Source organism: Nannospalax galili, unplaced genomic scaffold, assembly GCF_000622305.1.
Source record: "Nannospalax galili isolate Female #2095 unplaced genomic scaffold, S.galili_v1.0 scaffold296, whole genome shotgun sequence".
Classification (NCBI taxonomy): domain Eukaryota; kingdom Metazoa; phylum Chordata; class Mammalia; order Rodentia; family Spalacidae; genus Nannospalax; species Nannospalax galili.
The window spans coordinates 579,252-603,127 of record NW_008340113.1 but is presented as its reverse complement, the minus strand read 5'-3'; the positions used below and the strand labels follow the sequence as shown (position 1 = coordinate 603,127).

The window sequence follows — 23,876 nt, the reverse complement described above, 5'->3', positions numbered from 1 at the left end:
ATAAGCCTCTAGGTTTGCAGGAAAAAAAAAAGTTGCAGTTTTAAATCTTTTGTCTGGGAGCTGCTTTGAGCTCCAGGTGCTCGGCAGGGGCTAGTTAATTTAAATTCTCACTGAACCGGTTTCAGCTGTGGTTTGAATGCCTGGGGGCAGGGTAACAGAGCTGACTAGAGGAATCTGCCTGACTCCAAACCTTAGGTGGAGATCCCTGGAACTTTGGGGGATTTTTTCTAGCAGTGTTCAGATAGAAAAGTGGGGTGAAGTGATGGTCCCCAAGAAAACATTCCTAAGATTCAAGATCTTAGGGGATTTTGCTTGGATTCCAGCACAGGCCTGCCCTCAAGTTTGAGAGGCTGGCGGCCACCCTAATGGCTTTTAACTGGCCATTGCGTTACCAGGTTTTAATATTAAAAAGATGTAAAGATAGAGGTCTTTTGTCTACACCTGTACAGGCTGTCGGGGTCCGTTAGGGGGTCAGAGAAACCTTCAGCCAACATCAGGGAGTAGCCCTGACCAGGAAGCCTCAGTAACCTCTCTGTCCCTAGCGGTTCCACGCGAAGACTTCAGACCGGAAACAAAAGGAGGAAATTAGAAGAGATTTTTATTACCCTCCTGGTGGGGGAGGGATACTCACGAATCCTGCGTTTCCGTGGCACCAGCTCCTAGCTGCACGAGGTTCAGAGGCCCCACGTTGGGCGACAGATATGGGGCGCGCTGTCCAGCGGGGATCGGTCCCCTGCGCACGCCCTGGAAGTCAGCGAGTTCCGCGGGGATCGGCTTCTCTGTTCTCAGTCACACGTCGCTGTCCACCGCTGCGGTGCTGAAAGCCTGCTGCTGCTGAGGCTTTGCCCAGCCGAATCCCGCCCTAATTTCACCCGTGCACTTTCCTCAAGATGCAAACTCAATATGTGAGTTCCACCGGCCGCTGGACCACGCGGGAAAGTACGGGGCGGCTGAAGCTGGGTGTCCGTGAGTTGATGACAGAGGAATGCTGGCCCCGGGGAGACTAGATTGTAGGCAGGAGACACAGACTCAGTCCAGTCAGGTTCAGTGGTACAGCTCTTTATTCCAAGTCTCAGTGTCCCAGCTCTAGTTCCTAGCTCCAGCTCCTTCGATTATTGAGGGGAATCAGGGAACTTTATACCGTGGGGGTAGTGGTAAAAGCTTCAGCTGATAGGTATTTTGGAGATGCCTCATTTGCATGTGGAAATGGGCTCCCGCCAGGCTGCCAAACTGCTTGAAAATCACACAGGAAAGCATGGCATTTCCAGAGCCAGAGGCCATGTTCCTGTGGCTGCTACTTCACAAAGGAGTCAGGAAAAATGCCAGGAAGGCACCCTGCTGTGAAAGGAGCCTCTGCATATGCCTCCGAGCTCGTGAGCTATCCAGACATGAAGAAACTTCTACTTTACACAACAAAGGCTCCCAACAAGACTGTAAACCATTACATCAGTCAGAGCACAAGCACTCTGACGCACATTAACGGAGGAATCTCTGATTATAGAAGAACAGAACCGTATGCAAGAAAGGAGAGCAAGGCTGTTGGCCAAGGCTATCTAGCTAGGCTATCTGGCCCCGGCTTCAAGCCAAGGTTTTGGGCCAAGGCTGTGATCCCTGGCTGCAAGCCAAGGTTTCCAGGCCAAGGCTGTGGGCAGAATGGAAAGCTGCCAGCTCAGGCCTGTCAGCAGTTTTGAGAGGTAGCTGAGACTCAGTTGAACCTCAGGCTCCCAGTCTCCCAACAAGAACCCAGTAATCAGGACTAAGAGGACTTTTTTCTGTTGGTGGAGAGACACAGTCATCAAGTTGACATAAGAGGTGACATAAAAAGAAGAGCATTTTCATTTGAGGCTGGTGAGAAAAGAAAGTGCTAAAAAGTCATTGAAAAAGGTGAAATGACAGGATGGGATTACCCAAGGGAAGTCTTCAACCAAGGATTTGGGAGCAGTCATCAACCTTAGAGTACTGGTTATAAAATATGCATGGTCCAAAGCAGGGTCATTGAACCTTCTCTGGATTATCCAGCAACTCTTCCCAGCCAACTGTATGTAATTTGGCCCTAATCACATATGACCTCCTGGATTTGGGGAGGACTAAAGTATACAATCTGGGGAAGGCTAGGAAGAGAAGGCATGATCCATGCTGGGTAAAGGCTTTCAAGTGCATACCCTCAGGTCATATATACACCTCAGCAACCCCTCAGTTATCTTTGAAGTCTTTGAGAAGGAATGGACACTGATTTTAACCACACCAACAACTATCAAAATACCTGAAAGTAAATCCTGAATCCATCACTCTAGAGTCTATCCTTGGAAGACAAAAGAAAAATGAGGAGGAACCCAATAGAGGGAAGCTTTGGGAGGCCTTGTCAAGAAATTCCAATGGACTCTCATATGAACATTTGAAAATTGCAGTTTTGACTTTTTTCAAGTTCCCTGTATAGAACTTCTAATGGTAATTATTCTTGCCTTTACTTCCCCTTCACATCTCCTATTCACAATTCAAGGACTTTCTTTTCCCATTTGAGATAAGAGTTATGCAATTTGGGAGTCTTTTAGATAGATCCACTGAAGGGGTACTCCAATCGCCTCACCTAGCATCCCTGTTCATCATGGAAAAAGCCAGAGAGGTCTGCATCCCAAGTTCCTTCTCAAAGGCTTTGAGATAACTGAGGGATTGCTGAGGTGTATGTACCCTATTGACAATTTGGGTAACCTGTTCAGAGGATGGTGTCACAAGAATAGGAGGTAGGAATTAGCTAAGCAGTTAGGGTAAAAAGACCCCAAAGAAATGTTGTCAGTTTCTTGCCTAAAACTCACAATGTCCCTGGGCCTCTTAGCAACATACTCCATTCGAAAGGCCAAAAATGTCAAAAATATTTCAGAGATTTTATCTAATCCTTAAAAGATTTTAGGTTTACCTCTTCAGAGGGGGGAATGTTAGGGTAGTCAAAAGCCCCATAAAAAATCAATAAATCAAAGATGAAGAAAGAGTACCTGAAGTTTTCAGAGAAAAAGTGATGGGGAGATATGGGAAGAGCTGGAGAGGAGGGAATTGGCACGGATTTGATCAAAACAACTTTATTCATGTATGAAATTCTCAATAAGTTATTTATTTAAAAATATATAAAGTACTATGAGAAGGAAAAATTATACATGGTCCAACAGAAGCTGGGCTTGAATCTGCTGTTAGATCTGGCAATGTGAACCACTATTGGTAGTACTGGGATTTCTTTGAAATCTTTCTGACTCTTCTCTTTGGGGAGAAAAATTCCAAAAGAATCTAGAGCAAAAATCTGTAGATATTCACAAATGGAAGAAGGGAAGTAGTTGCAGAGATAAAAATAACTATATGTTTGTGTACCTAGAGGAAAAGTCAGGAGACAGACCTTATGTTAGTCATAAGACAATATCTTCTACAATTTGGACTGGAATATTTAATGCATGTTACATGTGTACGTTTGTCCCCAAATAACTCTTATGTACCTTGTCCCACTGTCTAATGTAATCATGGTGATTCCCTAATGCTAAACATTAGGAGACAGTTATGATTGTTGTTTGGGGTTACCAGATACTGATCAGGAAAGATAGACACAATGTTCCTCTAAAGAATTCTAGTTCACTACTAAAGTATCTTTAATCTTCTTTTGTGAATCCTTAAAATTGAAGGATATTGTGTAAAGGTAACCCCTATTATCACATCAAATTTTCACTTTCATGATATTGGAAAGCCTGACAAAGGTGTCCTGCCAGAATCTGAAGTCTTAAAAGAAAATTCAACCCTTCCTATTTCCCAGCCTTCTGTCATTCCTCCAGATTCTCTGAGATCATGAATACTAACTGTACAGTCTAATTTATTCTCCTAGACAGATATCATATCAGGGCCCTCTTTGATCATCATCAGTATTGTGTTCATACAATGCTATTAAAATATTAGGTTGATACTTTATCTTTGTCCTAGTTCCACAGGGCATCATCTAGCAGAAGCTATTTTACAGGGGTTCCCACTCAGTTAAAAAAAAATCAAAATCCTAGATTCAGTTGAATCACAATGACCCTATAAGACTACTTATGAGTTGCACAAATGACACTGAAATTGGTTTTTTAATCCTTAGACTGAGGACTTTTTCACTTTGCCATTTTTGGACTCAACTCAAATTCTCAAAAACAACTAAAACTATAAAGACAAAGGCAATTTTACAGCTCTCTTGGAGAAGATGCACAGTTCCCAAATTAACTGTGATATAGCAAAGGCATACTTTCATTCATCCAAAAGGACAGGAAGATAATATATTTAACCTAGAGATTGAAAAACACTAGCCTTCACTAACATCATCTCATAGTTTCTATACAAATCATGTGAACTTGTTTCTAAGAGCACTTGTATCTGACTAACATACTGGTTTCTTCCTCTCATGAGTAGAGTGTGTTCCCTTTGTAATCCTCAAATCACTTTATTTCCCATTCTTAAATATCCTGAGCAGGACAGCTACAGCCTATAACTTAACTTGTTCTCCATAAGCACAGGGAAGATCCCTGGTACTTCTCACAGCTTCATGAGAGTTATTCATTGGTCCTAGGAATCTCATTTAGAAATAACTTATTAGCCAGGCATGATGGCATACATATTTAATCCCGGCACTTAGGAAGTAGATAAAGGCAAATCTCTGTGAGTTCCAGACCAGCCTGGTCTACATGATGAGTTTCAAGTTAGTCAGGGCTACAGAGTGAAATTCTTTCTGAAAAATATTAAATTTTTTTTTTCTTTATACTACATGGAAACAGGATTCTCTTCAAGAAAGTCTATTTTAACAGTCCTTGTCTTCCTTTTCATCTGTGTTTCTTCTATCTCTTTGGTCTGGAGAGGTAACTTTCTCTTCACACACATGTGGGTCTCTTCCTAAGGCTCTATGAGGCCTTGGGGGTTGAGGCTGGTGGCTACTCCTCTCAGTCACAAATGCCCCTTACATTCTCCTTCTCCCTTTTCTGTATAACTCTTTCAGGCTCTCCCATTAACTAGGGGTTGCCCACTTCACTAGAATGACTTATATGGCTTAGACCATTTAAGCATGCTGGGAAACTAGAAACTCACATTTTTATGTGTGATACTTTGTATATGACAACATAATGGGGCTGGAGAAATGACTCAGCTGTTAACAGCATTGGATGCTCTTACAGAGGACCTGGTTCAATTCCCAGCACCCGCATGGCAGATAATAATCATATGCAATTCCATTTCCAGGACTCTGACACCTTCTTCTGACCTCTGTGGGCACTGTACGACATGGGTGCACTTAAACAGGTAGTCCACTCATACACTAAAATAAAAATAAATTCTTTTTAAAAATATTTTTTAATAAATCAGCATACCAACAGATGCTAGAATGAGGAAAAATAAGAATGAATTTTACCAGTTATGATTTCCTTTCCATGGACTCTTTGAATCTAAGTTTCTTTGTTTGCTGAAAGGAAATACTATTATCTATGTTTATGAAGTTCTTTCTTTCTCACTGTTCCTTTTTCATCATCAAATAGCTTTGATTGGTAGACAGGATAAATTCTTTAATATAAAAACCTATAAGAGAGGTGATCTAGAATCAAATATGTACAACCCTAAACACAGCTTGGATGATGACTAATTTAATACCAAAGAGCTTTCTATCTATAAAATTCACCTCTTAGGGAATGGAGAAGTGGCTCAGTGGTTAAGACCAACTGTTGCTCTTGGAAAGGACTTGAATTCAGTTGCCAGCACTCACATCTGCTCTCAACTGCCTACAACTTCAGTTCGAGGGAATCTGACACCTTCTTCTGGTTTCTATGAACATCCATATGCATGTGTGTGTGCACACACACACACACACATCTCGTTTAAAACTTCACACTTTATAAGGTTTTATTTTGAGACTACAAATACTTTGAAGTCTGGCAAAGTAAGATATTTTCTATCTCTAACTTGCTATTGTAAGAAACTTAATGAGGGCCTAGAGAGATGGCTCAGCAGTTAAGAACACTGGCTGTTCTTGCAGAAGACCCGGGTTTGAATCTCAGCACCCACATGGCAGCTAGCCACTGTCCATAATTTCAGTTCCAGAGGATCCAACAGCCTCTTCTGTCCTCTGCAGGCACTGCATGACACAGGTGCTCTTACCTACATGCAGGCAATACACACATACATAAATATTTAGTAAATAAAATTTTAAAATTTAAAAAGAAACAATGAATATGAGCTCATTGTGAGGAAAAAAGCATCAATGGACATTAGATGTCATCACTACTAGTGTCTCTGAGTAACCCACACTGCTTGGCACTGGAGTGATAACATTCCTCTTAAGAAGCCTTCAGAAATTCAGTGGCTTGTACCTAGATTTATGTATCCCTGAATTCAGGGGACAAATGCACATAAGCATTCAATCAAGGGCTTTGAGATAAGCATATTTGACCTGAGACTTCTGCATCTGCTATGCCATGTTCTTTTTAAATTTTTAAATGAATTGGTTTATGTATTTATTTATTTATTTATTTATTTATTTATTTATTATTTATGTAGTATGTGAATATTTTGCCTGAATGTGTATATGTGTACCACATGCATGCCATGCCCATGGAGACCAGAAGAAGGCATTCGATTCCCTGGAACTGGAGATACAGATGGTTGTTAGCCACCATGGGGGTGCCAGGAACTGAACCCAGGACCTCTACAAGAGCAGCCAGTGCTCTTAATAACTGAGCCATCTCTCTGGACGTATCTCTGTCACATTCTGAATCTAAACTCCCATAAAGGCTCTACTGTGTGGTGGTTCACTGGAGGTGGAGAGTTGCAAGACTTAAAATAGTTGCCTGCAATAGAAGCAGAGCTAGTTTCCTTGCTTATCTCCCATCAGTGTTATGACTCAAAAAGCTAACCTGAATGAGAAATGGAAGGCTTCTCCTTCTTCATGCCCATAGCTAGAGAATGGAACATACTATATCATAAAAATGAAGAAAATCAGATATGCACAATTGGAACAGAAGCACAATCACTTCAAATTAGTCCTTCATGTGTTTGTCCAGGACTCAAGCTTCCAGTGTTTAGCATGTGCAATAACACACTCACTTCCAAACATTAGAAATATTACATGTTTATATAAATACAAATATGTGTCTCTTCAAAAGAGAAATATGTTTATAAGTAACTGTCATTGTTCATGCTACTCTATTTCTCTAATCATGTAATCTCCCTCCCCATTTAAACCTTGTATGTAGAGCTAGAAAGAATTGACTGAATATTACTCACCAAGATGAGTATTAAGTACTATACTCATTTTAGTGTTTAGTACAAGTGATTGGGTAATAGTAGAGAAAAATCACTAAAATATTAGAAGAAATAAATTACAGTAGGGCTACAAGAAGAAGGCAATGTAAATTGATATGGGGAATTTATATTTGAAACTTTTGCTATAATTTCAGTTTCAGATCAGCCTTCTTGACAATTTTGCAGACAGATATAAATTCTTTCAAACTTATTGTATTTTTTATTATCAAGTTATTATCAAAGAAAATTCATGTTTTTAAGCATCATTTTTTAATGAAAAAAACCAATAACGTGATTACATTAAGGCCTTGCAGAAAGACAGAAACTACTCATTTTTTATGTTCTATTTTAAGATGTAAACTGGATGAGGAAAAATGCATTCTAGTTGTATTTTCCATTTTGTAATAGAAAAGTCAAAGGGATGAACTCTGGAAAAGTTCATCCTACTAAAGAGTGAAAAGAACCACTCTTCAATTCTATATGAGTGCCTACATGGGCCAGAAATGCATGGGAATATTCCTGTCCACATGTGGTGGTGCAAAGTTAGTTGATGTGTTACAGAAGAATTTGTGACATACTTTAAAGACTTTCATTAGGAACACTAAAGTATATGTGAAATGTATGGACAATGGCAGTTGGGTTTTACACTGTGGAAGAAAACCTGGGCTCATCTCCAAACACATGGAAAACTGGAATTTATTAGTCAAAGGGCAGAATGTAGGTTACTCGATAGAAAATTACTAAGAATGAACATCAGGGAAAAGGAGGAGTCTGGTTAGACAGACCTAGCAGGATTCTTGTTGGATGGATAGGCTGAGGATCTAGGATCCTCAAGGAATGGTGACTAACCAAAAGACAGGGCTAGGCACCTGGAAGGAAGCAGCGTGAGCTCTAGGATGCGGGAGCAGATGCTAGTGGAGAGGGAGAAGGAACTGGTATGGGTATGCAGAGCTCTGGTAGGGTGGGCAGAAGGAGTCTTGAACAAAAGGCATGGAATAAACTGGGGGACAATTACAGATGCAAGTAGTAATGATAAAAAGAAAGGAATTGGGCTGTATGAACAGGAAAGCTGATCACATTTCCATTGTCAGTGTTGTTTCTAGCTGTAGAACAGAAGAAATGTTCCAGATAGAGAATGAGGCGGTACTATGTAGAGAAAGATAAGATGTGAAAAGCTCAAGAGATGTTTAGCCAATAACCTTACTGTCTCTTGCAAAGTGAATCATAGGTTTCTGGATTGATACCTGGGTGGATATTAGTACCATCAATATAAAAATAGTGGAAAATTTCTGGCATCCCCTGCCATTCCCTACAACTTGCCCTTCTGGTGAATCTAGTCAGCCTAACTAGAGGTCATTGTTTTAGAAGGGTCAGCTATTCCTCATCTAGAAGTAATCAGTTGTCAATATTCCTTTGGATAAGATTGGGGTCTGCTATTGATTTTCCCAGTTCTATGCTGGGTTACTATCTGGGAATCCCTTTGGCCACCCTGGCCAGCAACTCAAAAGAAGGTATCGCCTGTCTGGCATTGTTGCTTGTTATGTAGTCTTTAGCTATACATATGGACTCTTATGAAATTATATTGTCCCCTTTAATCTTTGGTTATACTTTCCTTTTGGGTGTTTAAGGCCATACAGCTTGTCCAGATAAACGAATTTATTTTTACTCTTAAGGTCGTTTGAGGACCTGTTCCTCAGGGGTCACATGGGATTGGGAGGAGACCCTGACTCCTTTCTTTCACCAGTTCTGCCTATATGAAGATATGTCAAAGGTCCTGCTCTATGATGGTTGGCTTCGCTTGGAAGCATGGAGGAAACGGTTCCTCTGTGATGACCCTCCTCTTTATAGACTGGACACTGGTTCAAGTCCATCTGGTTGGGTCTCCTCAGCCTCCTTGATCAAGAACACAGGTGACCCACCACCATTATAGGACATTTTGAAAGATGCTCATAGTCCCCTGGAACTACTTGACCTAGGAGGGCAAGGAGCAAAAACTGTCCTTTATGTCCCTCTGACCAAATTATTATAGGCCTCAAAGTATGTCTGTTAAACACCAAAGAAGGTTAGTTCCACCAGTTTGGTATTTTGAATTACTGTGTGTCATGTACATAAATCTTGTGAAAAGACCAGTTGTTCTCAGATAAACCTTACCTAGACATATATTTCTTGACCTGCTATGTATAATTTGTCAGTAGGTTGTAGGGATAATAGGGTTCCCTCTATTTTTCAAAACTAGCTAGGTATTGTTTATCTCTCACATTGTCTCACCCCTCCATCATGGTTTTCCCACTTAAGATGCCCCCATTTCCCCCCTTTCTCCCTTACTAATACCTTTCTCCTATGGTCCTACCTCTCTTAAGCTCTTTCCTTCCCTTTATCCCCTAGGTTCCTTGTATACCCTTCCCTCCCCCCTCCCTTAAACTAACCCAATTTTTATCCATATCTCACTTATTAAGGCCTGTTTCCTACAGTTCTTCTCTCTTGGGTTATTTCTTTTCCTTTACCTCCCTGTTTCCTTCTATTATCCTGGTTCCTGTAATTATGTCTGGTTGCATACTTATTTATCAGAGTCTGATTCTAGGATCCACATTTGAGGGAGAATACATGTTGAATTGTTTTCTGAGTCTGTTACTTCACTTAGTATAACAGTTTCTAGTTCCATCCATTTACCTGCAAACATCATGACTTCATCTTTCTTTACTGCTGAGTAAAATTCCATCGTATAAATGAATCACATTTTCGTTATCCACTCATCACCTGAGGGACACTTAGGTTGCTTCCATCTCTCAGCTATTGTGAAAAGAACAACAGCACACATGGTTGTACAAGTTCTTTGTAAAAGGATGAGTCCTTTGGTATAACCGGATTATATGGTGAGGTTCAGTTTTAGCTTTTTAACACTTCTCCACATTACTTCCCATAGGAGTTGAATGAGCTTGCAATACCACCAGCACTGAATGAGCATTCCCCTTTCTCCACATCCTCATCAGCATTTGGTATCATTTGTTCTCTTAATCTAGCCAGTCTGACTGGGGTAAGATGAAATCTCTGACTGGGGTAAGGTGAAATCTTAAAGTGGTTTAATTTGCATTTCCCTAATTATTAGTGATGTTGAATGTCTTTTAAGATGTTTCATAACCATATTTACTTCTTCTTTTGAGAACTCTCTGTTATGCTCCTTAGCCCATCTTTTAATTGGGTTGATTTTTGTCTTGGTTCTCTGTTTTTTGAGTTTGTTATATATTCTGGTTATTAAACCTCTGTTGGATGTGTCGCTGGTGAAGATATTCTTCCATTCTGTGAGTTTTCTTTTTGCTTCCTTGTTTGTCTCCTTTGATGTACAGAAGCTTTTTAGGTTAATGGGTCCTGTTTGTTAATTCTTGCCCTTGTTTCCTAAGCAATTGATGTCCAGTTTAGAATGTTTGGTTTAGAAAATCCTTTCCTACACCTATATCTTGTAAGTTTTTCCCAATGTTTTCTTCTAATAGTTTCAGAGTTTCAGGCTTTACATTGAGGTCTTTTGGAATTGACTTTTGTGCAGGGTGAAAGATAGGGATTTAGTTTCATTCTTCTACAAGTGGATATCCAGTTTTGCCAGCACCATTTGCTGAACATGCTGTCTTTCCTCCAGTTAATGTTCTTGGCCCCTTTGTCAAATATCAGGTGGCTGAAATTGCATTTACTCATATTTGGATCTTCAATTTTCTTCCATTAGTCAAAGGGTCTATTTTTGAGCTAGTACTATGTTGTTTTTGTAACTATAGCTCTGTAATGGAGCTTGAAATATGGAATAGTAATCCTCCCCCAGCATTGCTCTTAGAGCTCAGGGTTGTTTTGGCCTTCCAAGGTCTTCTGTGCTTCTGTATGAAGCTTAGGATAGTTTTTTCCAATTCTGTGAAAAATGTCATGGGGATTTTGATTGGCATTGTGTTGAATCTATATATGACTTTCATTGTAGAGCTCTTTAATGTCTTTGGTCAGATTTTTTCCTGAGATATTTTATTTTATTTTATTTGCAGCTATTGTGAATGGAGTGTTTCCATGTGCTCTTTCTCTGATTGCTTGTTACTGGTATAAAAAGGCTATAGACTTTTGTAGGTTAATTTCATAACCTGCCACTTTACTGAATATATTAATAATTTCTAGGAGTTTTTGGGTGGAAATTTTTGGCATCCCTTAGATATAATATCATATCATCTGCAAAAAAGGATAATTTGATCTCTTCTTTTCCAATTATTACTCCTTTAATTTCCTACTCTTGTCTTATTGCTCTTGCAAGAGTTTCAAGTACTATGTTAAAGAGAAGTTGGGATAGTGGACAGCCTTGTCTGGTTCCTGTTTTCAATGGTAATGCTTCCAGTTTTTCTCCATTTAGAATGATGTTGGCTGTGGGTTTGTTATACATGGCTTTAATTATGTTGAGGTATGTTCCCTCAAGTCCAATTCCCTCTAGGACTTTAAAAATAAGTGCATGTTGAATTTTGTCAAAGGCCTTCTCTTCATCTATTGAGATGGCCATGTGGTTCTTTTCTTTGAACCCATTTATATCACTTATGACGTTTATTGACTTACGTATATTGAACCATCCCTGCATCTCTGGGATAAATCTGACTTGATCATGGTGGATGATCTTTTTGATGTGTGTCTGTATGCCGTTTGCAAGAATCTTGAGAATTTTCGCATCTATGTTCATTAACGATATGGTTCTATAGTTTTCTTTTTTGGTTGTCACTTTACCTGGCTTTGGTATTAGAGTGATGCTGGCTTCATATAAGGAATTTGGAAGTTCTCCCTCCATTTCTATTGTTTTGAATAAATTAAGTAGTATTGGATGTAGATCTTCTTTAAATATCTGATAGAATTCTACTGTAAATCCAACTGGTCCTGGAATTTTTTTAGTCAAGAGGTGTTATATTACTGTTTCAATTTCTTTTTCTGTTATGGGCCTGTTTAAGCTGTTAATCTCTTCTTGGTTTAGTTTTGGTGGTTCCCACGCCTTTATATATCCATCCATTTCTTTTAGGTTTTCGAATTTAGTAACATATAGGTTTTTAAAGTATTCCCTTATAATGTTCTGTATCTTTCTGGTGTCTGTTGTGTCTGGTGTCCCCTTTCATCTCTGATTTTTTTGATTTGGAGGTACGCTTTCTTTCTTTTGGTTAACTGGGCTAGTGGTCTGTCAATCTTGTTTGTCTTTTTGAAGAACCAGCTCTTGGAATTGTTGAGTCTTTTTATTGTTTTCTTTGTTTCAATTTCATTAATTTCTGCCCTGATTTTTATTTCTTTTTGTCTCTTGGATTTGGGTTTCGTTTGCTGTTGCTTTTCAAGTGTGTTGAGTTTTAATGTTAAGTCATTTCTTTGTCTTCTTTCTGACTTTTTGATGTAGGCACTTAGAGCTATAAACTTCCTCTAAGGACTGCTTTCAGCATGTCCCAGAGGTTTTGTTATGTTCTATTGTCCTTTTCATTTAGTTCCAGGAATGCTTTAGTTTCTTTCTTAATTTCTCTTTTGACCAATTCATCATTCAGGAGTGTGTTGTTTAATCTCCATGTGTTCATGTGATGATTAGGGCTTCTTCTAGTGTTAATTATAAGCTTTATTGCATTGTGTTCTGTTAGAATGCATGGTAATTATTTCAATCTTTTTGTATTTGTTGAGGTTTGTTTTGTGCCCAGTATATGGCCCATTTTGGATAAGGTTCCATGGGGTGCTGAGTAGAAAGTATGTCCTTTGGTGCTTGAGTTGAATACTCGGTAGATGTCTGTTAAGTCCATTTGATATATGGTATTGTTTAATTCAGATGTCTCTCTGTTAACTCTCTGCCCTCTAGACCTATTTAATGGAGACAATGGGGTAGTGATGTCCCCTGCTATTAATGATTTGGGATTATTCTGGGTCTTAAAGTCCTGAAGTACTGTTTTTATGAAGTTGGGTGCACCAGAGTTTGGTGAATATATGTTCATGATTGTAATATCTTCTTGATTCATTGTTTCTTTAATAAAATGAAGTGGCCCTCTTTGTCTCTTCTTATTAGTTTTAGTTTAAAGTCTATTTTGTCACATATTAGAATTGCTATGCCTACTTTTTTTCTTAGTGCCATTTGCTTGGTATTTTTTTCCATCCTTTCACTTTGAGATAATGTCTGTCCTTGAAAGTGAGATGCGTTTCTAGCAGACAACAAAAAGATGGGTTTTGTTTCTTAATCCATTCACTTAGTCTATGTCTTTTGACTGGCGAATGCAGTCCGTTAATATTTAAAGTTACTAATGAAAGATGAGTATTGAATCCTGTCATTTTTATTTCTGTTTACATTCTTGATATAGCTGTACTTTTCCAGAGTTATAACCATTGTATTTCTTTCCACAATCCCTTGGGTATATTCATTCCTTTCTTCAGCTCTTTGTATTGCTTCAAAAATTCCCTGAAAGGCTGGTTTTGTGGACATGAATTCTTTCAGCATATATATGTCATGGAAGATTTTTCTTTCCTCTTCAACTATAATAGACATTTTGGGTGGGTAAAGTAATCTGGATTGGCATCTGTGGTCATTTAGAACTGGGAATACTATGGTCCAGGCTCTTCTGGCTTTCATAGTTTGCACTGAAAAGTCAGCTGTAATCTGAATGGACTTTCCTTTATATGTGACTTGTTGTTTCTCTCTTGCAGCTTTCAGTATTGTCTCTTTGTTTTGTACATGTAGTGTTTTTACTATGGTATGCCATGGAGAGTTTCTTTTCTGGTGCTGTTTGTTTGGTAATCTATATTCTTCTTGTATTTGTATGGGCATGCCTTTCTTTAATTTTGGAAATTTTCTTCCATGATTCTGTTGAAGATATGGTCCATGCCAATATCTTGGGATTCTTCTCCTTCCTGTGTGCCTATGATTCATAAATTTTGTCTTTTTATGGTGTCATACAATTCCATTCTTGTGATTCCTTGCTTTTTTCATAATCTTTGCTTGAGTAGTCTAGTTTCATCCACTTTATCTTCCAGTCTTGATACTCTGTTTTCCATTTCATTCATCCTATTGGTGAGGCTTTCTTCTCTCATTTCTGATTGACTTACTGAGTGTTTCACTTCCTTCTTCATTTCAGCCTGAGTATTCTTCAGTATTTCTCTTTTCTGAATTCATTCAGAAGTTTATCCTTATCTTCCTTCAGTTCTTTGATTTTTTGTGTGTGTGTTCTTTAAAGTCACTGAATTTTTCTATCATGTTTATATTTGTTCTTCTGAATTGAGTTCTACATCCTGCATTATCTCTATGGGATTCTCATTGTACTCCTCTAGAGGACTATTAGTGTTTGTTGGGGATATGTTATTTTGGTTTTTCATGTTATTATTTTTTCTATGTGATTTTTGACATGTGAATTTCTTTTGTAGTTTCTGATTCTTGTGTGAGACTCTAGCCTTTAAGTTTAGGTCTGCTTCTTTTTGTAAACTTTATGTGTCTTTGTGGCATGAAAAGCTGGTTTGTCTAAGCTTCCAGTTCTCTCTTTTGATTTTTTTTTTTTTTTGGAGTTGCTGGATTGCTTTTGTTTTCAGCAGTTCCCACAGAGGCCCAATTCAGATGAGGGTGAGATGTTTTCAGGCTTTCTCCTAAGGTCTAGATTCCTCCAGGAATTATTTTGGCCTCAGGAATTTTGGGGTTGGATTGGCCTGGGAGCGTGGCCCAGGAAAGATGCTGGTCTAGGCCAGCTGGTGGCCATGTCACCCAGAGATGTAAAGGCAGATGGGGTGGGAAGAGGCCCCAAGGACTCCTGAAGACTGCCCTGAGGAGCTGGGTTGTTCTGGATGCAAAGGATCAGGAACAGGAAAAGTCAGCCCCTGCATCTCAGAAAGAGGCTGGCGGGTGGTGCAGGCCCAGGGAAGCAGAGGGAGGTGAGGGTGGAGCCAGGCTCAGAAGCACTGCTCCTGGGGCTGAGAGAAGGCACTATGTTGGTCTGGATGAAAAGGATCAGGAAGCAGTATTGGTTCCCCAGGTGTCTGGGGCCCCAAGAGAAGGACTGGGGCAGGACCCAAACTAGGAGGAGAGAACAGAAGGGGAGATTGGAGGGTGAATGAGGCTGAGGGAGTCAAGGCACAGAGGGTGCAATGGACTTGCCCTGGAGAGAGGCCTGTGGGTAGGAGAGAGGCCTGAGGTGGGCCATGCAGCCCCAGGAAAGCAGAGGGAGGTGAGGGCAGGCCCAGGCCCAGAAGCAGTGCTTCTGGGTCACACACAGCAAACAGTAGCAGGGATATCAGAGAATAAGGGCTCTAGCAGGGGGAGGGAGGCTATGGGAGGGTGCCATCTGGGACTTGGGTGTGAAATAAAATTTAAAAATCCTCTTTATCACCAAAGTGTGATGCATTAGAGGAAAATGTCTTAAACATATCCAAAATATATAAGCCAAAGGATTTTTTTAATATCATGGAGGGGCTAGAGAGATAGATCAGTGGTTAGAGACTTGATGCTCTTGCAGAAGACTGCAGTTTGGTTCCCAGTACCCAGGTTCACAACTGCTTGCATCTCCCACTCCAGGCTTCTTGTGGCCTGCTTGAGCACCTGCACATATTTAGCATACATTCACATAAGCACATATAAATAAAAATAAATTTAAAATATCTGGAATTGAGTACTTAGCAGCTTCTACCCACATATTTCTAAGTATGTTATGGTATTTAATTTTTAAAAATAGTGCATTTAGGTAAGTTTTATTTTCCTCACATTAAGAAATGAAAGGTGATAATTTTAAGTCATGTGGAATCCCCCCACCTCCCAAATTATGGCTAATTGTTCTCAAACCGATTTCTAGCATTTTTTAAATATTTTTTTTTATTTTATGTGTATGCGTGTATTGCCTGCATGTAGGTAAGTGCACCCATGTCATGCAATGCCAACAAAGGTCAGAAGAGGCTGTCAGATCTCCTGGAACTGGAGTTATGGACAGTTGTTAGCTGCCATGGTTCTAGGATTTGAACCTGGGTCTTCTGCAAGAACAACCAGTGTCCTTAACTGCTGAACCATCTCTCCAGCCCATGTTCTCTAATATTTGTATAATTAAAAGGATTTGGGGCAATGGACCAATATTCATAGCACACTATTCTCATAGCCACAGAGTGAAGATCAGATACTCATTGAAATCTTCACATACATTGGAATGTTATTCAGCCATAAAAAGAGCACAGCTACTGCCAAAGGGCAGATGAACCTCCAAAACTCTAAGTGGAAGAAGCCAGAGACAAGTCACTGTGTGATTCCATTCCCAGAAGAAACATTTGCAACAGACAAATCCAAAGAGCAAAACCAAGATGTGTGGTGGCCAGGGGCTGAGAGGAGGGGATCACAAGATGCTCAGTGGGTTCACATTTCCTTTTGGAGCAATGAAAATGCTCTGGAACTAGCTAGAAGTAGCATCTGGCAAACACTGTGTAAGTTCTCCGTATTGCCTCTGAACTGTTTAGTTGTAACTGACTAATTATATGAACTTCCTCTAATAAAAATAAAAAATTAATTAATTAATTTAATTAAATAAAATGTAGTGGAAAATTGCCCAGTTCTGTGGCTGAGAAATGTCCATGACTTTTGTTTGGATATGAGGAAGTTTAATGTCTTTAATATGTGACTGAACATATACAAGTTCTGAAAACATGATGTATGCAATTCAGCTGTACATAGGCTATTTGGCTTTTTCATTCATTCTCATTCTCTCTTTCTCTAATTCTCTCTCTCTCTCTCTCTCTCTCTCTCTCTCTCTCTCTCTCCCCATGCCAGGGATAAACATAATTTAGATAAACATTCGGTACCATTTATCCATATCCCAGACTTTGGCTTTCTTATTATCTATAATTAATTTTATTTTCCTCATAGAGTTGTCCAGTATTTAACTCCTTAATGGTGTTAACAAATACTTTAACTTAATTTTTAGTTTCTCTTCTGACTTAAATAGTATCTTTTATTCTACTCAGTCTCTTTGTGATGAATTCAGCCTTTCAGATTTCTGTTCCCTCTTCCTGAGCTCCTAAGATGGCATCTAGACAAAGGCTTTGGAGGGGGTCATATGAATTGGCAGCAATGGGCAAAGATGATTTAGACTCACATTGATCTCTGGTTTTCAATGGACTTTTTCTTCAGAGTGCCCAAGGACATACAGACTCTGACTGATGAAGTGTGACTTATACCATCAGCCACTGGGGACATCACAGAAGTCCCAGGTTAAAAGGATAGTTAACTGTCATATACTGCCTAATATCTCAGGATGAGTTACTTTATTTTCTTTCATGTTCATAGTGTCTTCCACAATTTTCTTCTTTCAAGTGTCCTATTACCCTTTGACTCCCTCTACACTTTTCCACCAACAGTTACAGTATGCAAGAGAGAAAAGCAGTCAAAGTCGTTTTTGCATCTGAGCTTTAAGCATTGTATCCGACATAAAATATATTTAAATAATAATTATTGTATTAAGTTAAATGATACATCTCATTTCCAAAGCTTATTGTTACTGGATTATGTTACCAGAAGTATTTCCATGTGCTGCTTTATTTTTTTTAATGCAAAAGCTATTGTGTTATGCTAATTGTTATCAAACGATGCATTCTGATGAAAAAGAGCTGTGAATGTTGAATTGTATTTTACACCTCTTTTCTTCCATCTTGAAACAGTTACGACTTCTTCTATAACTATTAAACAGAAGGCCCTACAGACTGTTCATTTTAGGAGAATGAAAGCTTAGATATTACAAGCTATCAATAGTTCTCAGTTGGTGGATCAGGGGTGCTTTGAATCATCACAAAGACAAGAAAGATGACCTTTACTGCCATTTATTTTCCTTGTGTCCTGCTTCTCCATATCTGTGTATAGACATTTCCATGTTTTGTCAATTGTCAAGGGAATAAAAGAGTAATAAAAACTACTGAAAGAACATAAATCATGTGCCTTTAATCTCTGCAACAAATCTTTGCTTCCTGATAGGCTTTCAAGATAATTATCATTGAATCTCAGTTCTAAAATGTCTATAAACAGTCCCAAGTATAGATTCTAGAGGTGACCAAGAACAGGACTTCCTTTTCCTGATCATCAACAGATTCTCAGAACTTGAACACATTTGACATAAGGAAAGCTCTATAGATATTTGTTGAACTGATGAATATATGAATGAATGAGTTAATGAATTAATGATGAATGGAACTTATTGCTTTGTTTGAAATGACCAAAGTCAAGAAAGGTTAAGGGATTTGTGTAGTGTCACAACAAGCAAAGAAGTCCTGTCTCCTAATTGTCATTTGCCTGAGCTTAAACCACAGAACTTACCCTTGAGTACTGTAATAGGTTTCAATAATTTATTAAAATGTCAAAAAAATCAAAGCATGATTAATGGTTATTTTTATTCATTTAATGGATCAAACATCCAAAAACACCAAAAAGTAGATTTATTGACTTACAGGTAGCAAAAATGCTGCATAATTCTTTTTGTGGTTGTCTGGTGTGTGTAATTTTTTCTGTTCCAGTAAAGTACACATTGATTTGAAATTATTATAAAAAGACCCAGAGATAATGTTTAAAGTAGGCAAGATGTATGAACCCCAAATTATCTTCTATGGATCTGTGAAAATAACTCTCTTCCTTTCGTTTATCGTTTTTCCAAGATTGGTTTCACAGAGAAAAGAAAGCTCTTTTCTGAGATCATATTGGTTAAAGCCAGTTGGCAATTTGAAGGAAAAAGAGTAAGTAATCATATTACATATAAAAAAATCAAAAATTGCATTGTTCCATGCAAGGAACATATTTTCAAACATCAGTGAACAAATATAACTTCATTCTCTGTGTTAGATAGCAAGGACTGAAATGGAAAACGTTGAGTTAAATGAAATAATTAATCACTGACATGTTCATATCTATATTTATTTACATAGACTATTAGGAATGAATATATTACTAAGTCAACATAGCATCACTATTTCTGATACCCTTTCCTGGAAAGCACTCCTCCCTGGATCCCTCGGAATATAGTCTCCACAGGTGCTATTAGACGTTGGGGGTCTAATCATTGCTTTGGAAAATTTCCTCCAGCAACTCAAAGAGATTAGAACAATCCAAATAACCACATTAATGGCCAACACAGTGTACGCCATTGGTGCAGTAGTGGCACTTTTATCTTGAGGTCAACTAATAGCTACCTAATTTGACTAAACTCCTACTCAGCAGTAGGAAATTTAAATGTGGTTCTGTAAACATAACCTAATGTACATTGGTGTTGTGGCTGGCCATAGATCTTGGAGAAAACCCCAAGACTGTCACATTACTAGACTAATGTGATTTCTTACAATTTGCAAAATATGTGTCCTTATATTCACAGACAAATCTCTCAGTCACCATGCACCAAAGAGGCTCATTTTGCACCAGTCAGAAACTATTACCAAGTACCACAACTGATCACATACATTGACTGAATATGAATTGCTCAGCCCTAAGTGATACATCTACAATACAACCTCTACACCTAAGCCTCATGGAACATAGAACGAGGATAAAGAAGAGGACACTAATGAATCTCTCAGTTCTCAATAATGAAGCTCCCTCATGCAGCGGAGGGCCAGGAACATAAAACATCACAAATGGCCAAAGTGTAGAGATCAAGAGTCTGCTGAATGATGGCCCTTGGATAGAACTCCTTTATTAAACTTCACTTACCCAAGGCTCAGGGACCTTGACAGAACAGGGGGTGGAAAGACTGTAAGAGCCAGGAAGGAGGTGTATGACCATATGGAAACAGAGTCCTACAAGTTCCTGAGAACCTGCCCATATGATTCTATCGCAGGAGTGTCAGCATACACAAGTCCCATCCAAACTCAGACCGATAATCACCTAGCATACAACTGAGCAAATGAATAGCAGACCTCAATCTTATCTGAGGGAATGTTGGCAGCTGATTGCTGCTAGATGAAGAAGAGCTGATCTTCCTAAAATAAGTCACTCTAGATAGGCTAACAAGTCCAGTGGATGGACTTGCACTGCGGAGCAGCTGGGGACACTGACAACCCAGTGGGCCTTAACAGGGATGACAGAGTATATGGGATCCAGTGGGGGAGATGCTATGAGAGGGTGCCAGTGGGGACAGGGGTATAAAGATGGTTAAGACTGTTTGAGATGTTCTGTATGAAATACACAAAAAATTTAATAAAATAAAAAATAATTTTAATTAAAAGAAAATCCTCAGGTGATATCTTTAACTGCCTTGAGAGCTAGGCACCATCCCTTGTATTATACTGTACGTAGTGATTATATGAAATGAACAATAGGGAAAAACTTAAAGCCAAAAAGATGTGTACCTTCTGAGTTTTCAGTATTGTTCAATTTTGTGGGAAGCCATTACTATGAACTGAGCTCCATACTACTCATACGAAATTAGAAAGAAGGACCGGATAGATGGCTCAGCAGGTAAGAGCACTGGCTGTTCTTGCAGAGGACCTAGGTTCAGTTTCCAGCACCCACATGGCACCTAACAGCCATCCATAACTCCAATTCCAGGGTGTCTGACACCCTCCTCTGACCTCCAAGAGCATTGCACAACACAGGTGCACTTACATACATGCAGATAATACATTCCTATATATAAAATAAAAATAATATATAAAATACTTTTTAAAACTAGGAGAAGTTACTTATATTAAGCACTACATACTCAGTCTGAACTTTGAATTGGATAAGCTCCCCCCCAACAAAACAGCAACAAAAATAATTCCACCTTGAGGCAGGGTAAGCAGGAATTCCCCTCCACTTTAACCTTCTAAGAAAGTAATTTTCGGGGCTGGAGAGATGGCTCAGCAGTTAAGAGCACTGACTTCTCTTGCAGAGGACTCTGGTTCAATTCCCACCACCTGGAGGCTACAAACCATCCTTAACTCCAGTTCCAAGGGAATCTGAAGCCCTCTTCTGACCTCTGCAGCATTTCATGCCACAGGTGCCCTCACATGCATGCAGGCAATACACTGATACACACAGAATAAAAATAATAAATAAAATATTTTAAGAAAAATAAATAACTTCAAAATAACCAAATCCATATTCTATCCACTGCTGTTGCTTTCTTCATGTCTATTTGCTACCTACAGAGCCATTTTTGGATGATCTATCTATCATCAAGTATGACTAGATTTTATAATAGCAAATAGATCATCATTAAGTTAAAATTGCAAGTTGCCTTTTGACACTATCATTTTCTAAATAAATATACTTTTTGTCATGGTCAGAGACCATTTACTCATTTTTTATATGAGTAAATCTCATAATTTTAAATCTCTAAAAGTCCATGCTCAATAAAGTCATCTACTCTAGCTTAAAATTTTCTCTATTTTTGCACAAGTCCCTTTTGTTCTCTTATTTCTTCCATATTTCTTGTATCATCAGGCCATGAAGATGTGGTCTTGAAAATATGTCATACTGGAGGAGTGAACCTAGGATTAAAAGCATCAAGCTATGTGTCTCTTCTTCATGGGATCAGCAGAAGCATTTCCTCAGAAGGAAAATGTTTCCATTAGCAAATCTGAGAATTGGGGCACCAAAATTCAACAGCCTAGTCAGAGCAGAGTTAACACTGTCGTGAACTATGCTGGTGCTCCAACAAGACTGTTATACAAATGTCAACATTGGTCTGGAGTGTCTAGCTCCAGTAGGGTTTGGAAAGCACATGAAAACAGAGTCTTCATTAAGAAGTAAGAAACAAAGAAGCCAAAAACTTCATCTAAGAACCCTACATCTCAGTGAGTATAGGGTCAAGGAACTAGAAGTAAGGCCTTTTTTCTAGCACTGCACATCCCCCAATACTTCCATTTATCATCCTTAAAATGAGCATTGTTTAATAATTGCTATTCACATGATGCGCTCAGATCAAAGCACGGGTATCACTTTGGAGGTGATCAGAAAAGCAGAATCTCATGTCCCACCTAGGTTTGCTGAGTGAGAATCTAAATGTTAGCAAGCTCTCCTTGTATTTCCCATCCATGTTAAAGTCATGGAAGTTCTGGCATAACAGGCTCTGATCCAAGTACCAAGGGAAAATCTGAAACGCCAGACTAAGTTATCAACATGGGGTGAAATTAAGTAGCAGCTTGTCCCTTAGGTAGGAAGCTCTCCACAAACCCAAACTGCATGACCAGGGTGAGTATACTGCATTCCTGAAATATTATGGTATGCACAAGAGCTGATGACCAGAGTGTTTCCTAAACCCCCAAGGATTTGAAATATGTCTATAAAGTTGAGACAAGTAGAGGATAAAAATATATTTGTAGTCTCAGGGATATAACTCAGGGGAACTATCAAAGCTGAGCCTGCAATCATTGTCTAAGAAAAGAACAGGATGACAGAGCCTTCTCTGGGAGTCTTATTCTTCCTGTTTTGGCATCTTTTGGTAGCTTAATGCAAAGAGAGTTTTGGAACTTTTGACATAGAACTCAGTATCTATTATGGCTTAGATATTGCCCCAAAGCTCATGTGTTGAAGGTTTGTTTCCCAGTGAAATGCGAGTTAGGAGGTACTTCAGGAGGTTGGAGGTTAGATCATTAGACATTTCCCTTGAAGGGACATGGGACCCTGGCTCCTTTTCTCCTTTGCTTCCAGACCACCATGGATGAGCAGACATTCTCTTCTATGTATTTGTAACCATGATTTTCTGCCCTTACACAGACCCAAAAGTAATGTGGCAAAGCAAACATGAATTGAAGCCTCTAAGAATATGAATCTACGTCTTCCATCCTTGTAGATTCATTTATCTCAGGTGCTCTGTCACAGCAATGGAAAGGTGTCTAACACAACATCACCCCAAATCCTGAATCTTTGAGTTTCCAGAAAGGTACAAGTGATGCCCTTCCTCTGGATGGTGAGCCTTGAAGAGAAGGAAGTTCTCTTCTAAGAGACAGAAGAGATACAAATCTTGCCAAAAGTTCAGCCTAGTGAGATCTGGAAACAAGGGTAAGGTTCAACTTTTTGACCCACAGGCTTCTCCCTTACTGCCACTTGGGCTTTCTCAACAGTTCCATAAAGAGTGATGCTGCCTTGCTGTTTCTCTTCCATGGTGGGGCAATATTCAGTTTCTCATCTGCTCAGAACTCTCTAGAGACACAGGAGGCACAAAGGTGCTTGAGAAGCCCCAGGCAGGTGAGATGATGGGCATGGTTGGGTCCTCGTGGTGGTTTGGGTGCTAAAACCCTATAGAACCTGTGTATGCTACAGGATCAGACTCTACCATGAGACATCAGCTGTAAGAAATGATAGTGAAATTCTTTATGCAGAAGTCCTTGTGACAGAGGCTGTTGCCATCTTATAAAGCCAGGACCACCTCATTGCTGAACTCTGGGTCTTATCAAGTATGCTTGAGGGGACATATTGTCTTCATTGGGCTTGTGAGGAAGCTGAGATTCAAAAGGTTCCAATGGTTGGTGCCCAGTAAATCAGGGTCATACTAAATCAGAATTTCTTAGCTATAAAGTAAAAATATCTTTACCTGTGCTGCTATACCTGCTGAGTAAATGAGGCTTGCCAGCAAGAAGCATGGGCAGGCTTTCTAGGAAATGTTTAGTAGCCAAGCTGGTGATACATCCCAGAGTTCTGCAGTCCA

At 39.2% G+C, this 23,876-nt stretch overlaps 1 pseudogene; it reads right to left on the bottom strand.

Moving 5' to 3' along the window:
- The window catches only part of LOC103735711, an 80,735-nt pseudogene extending 57,403 nt beyond the window's left edge, over nt 1-23,332 (bottom strand).
- Between the last annotated feature and the right edge of the window lie 544 nt (nt 23,333-23,876).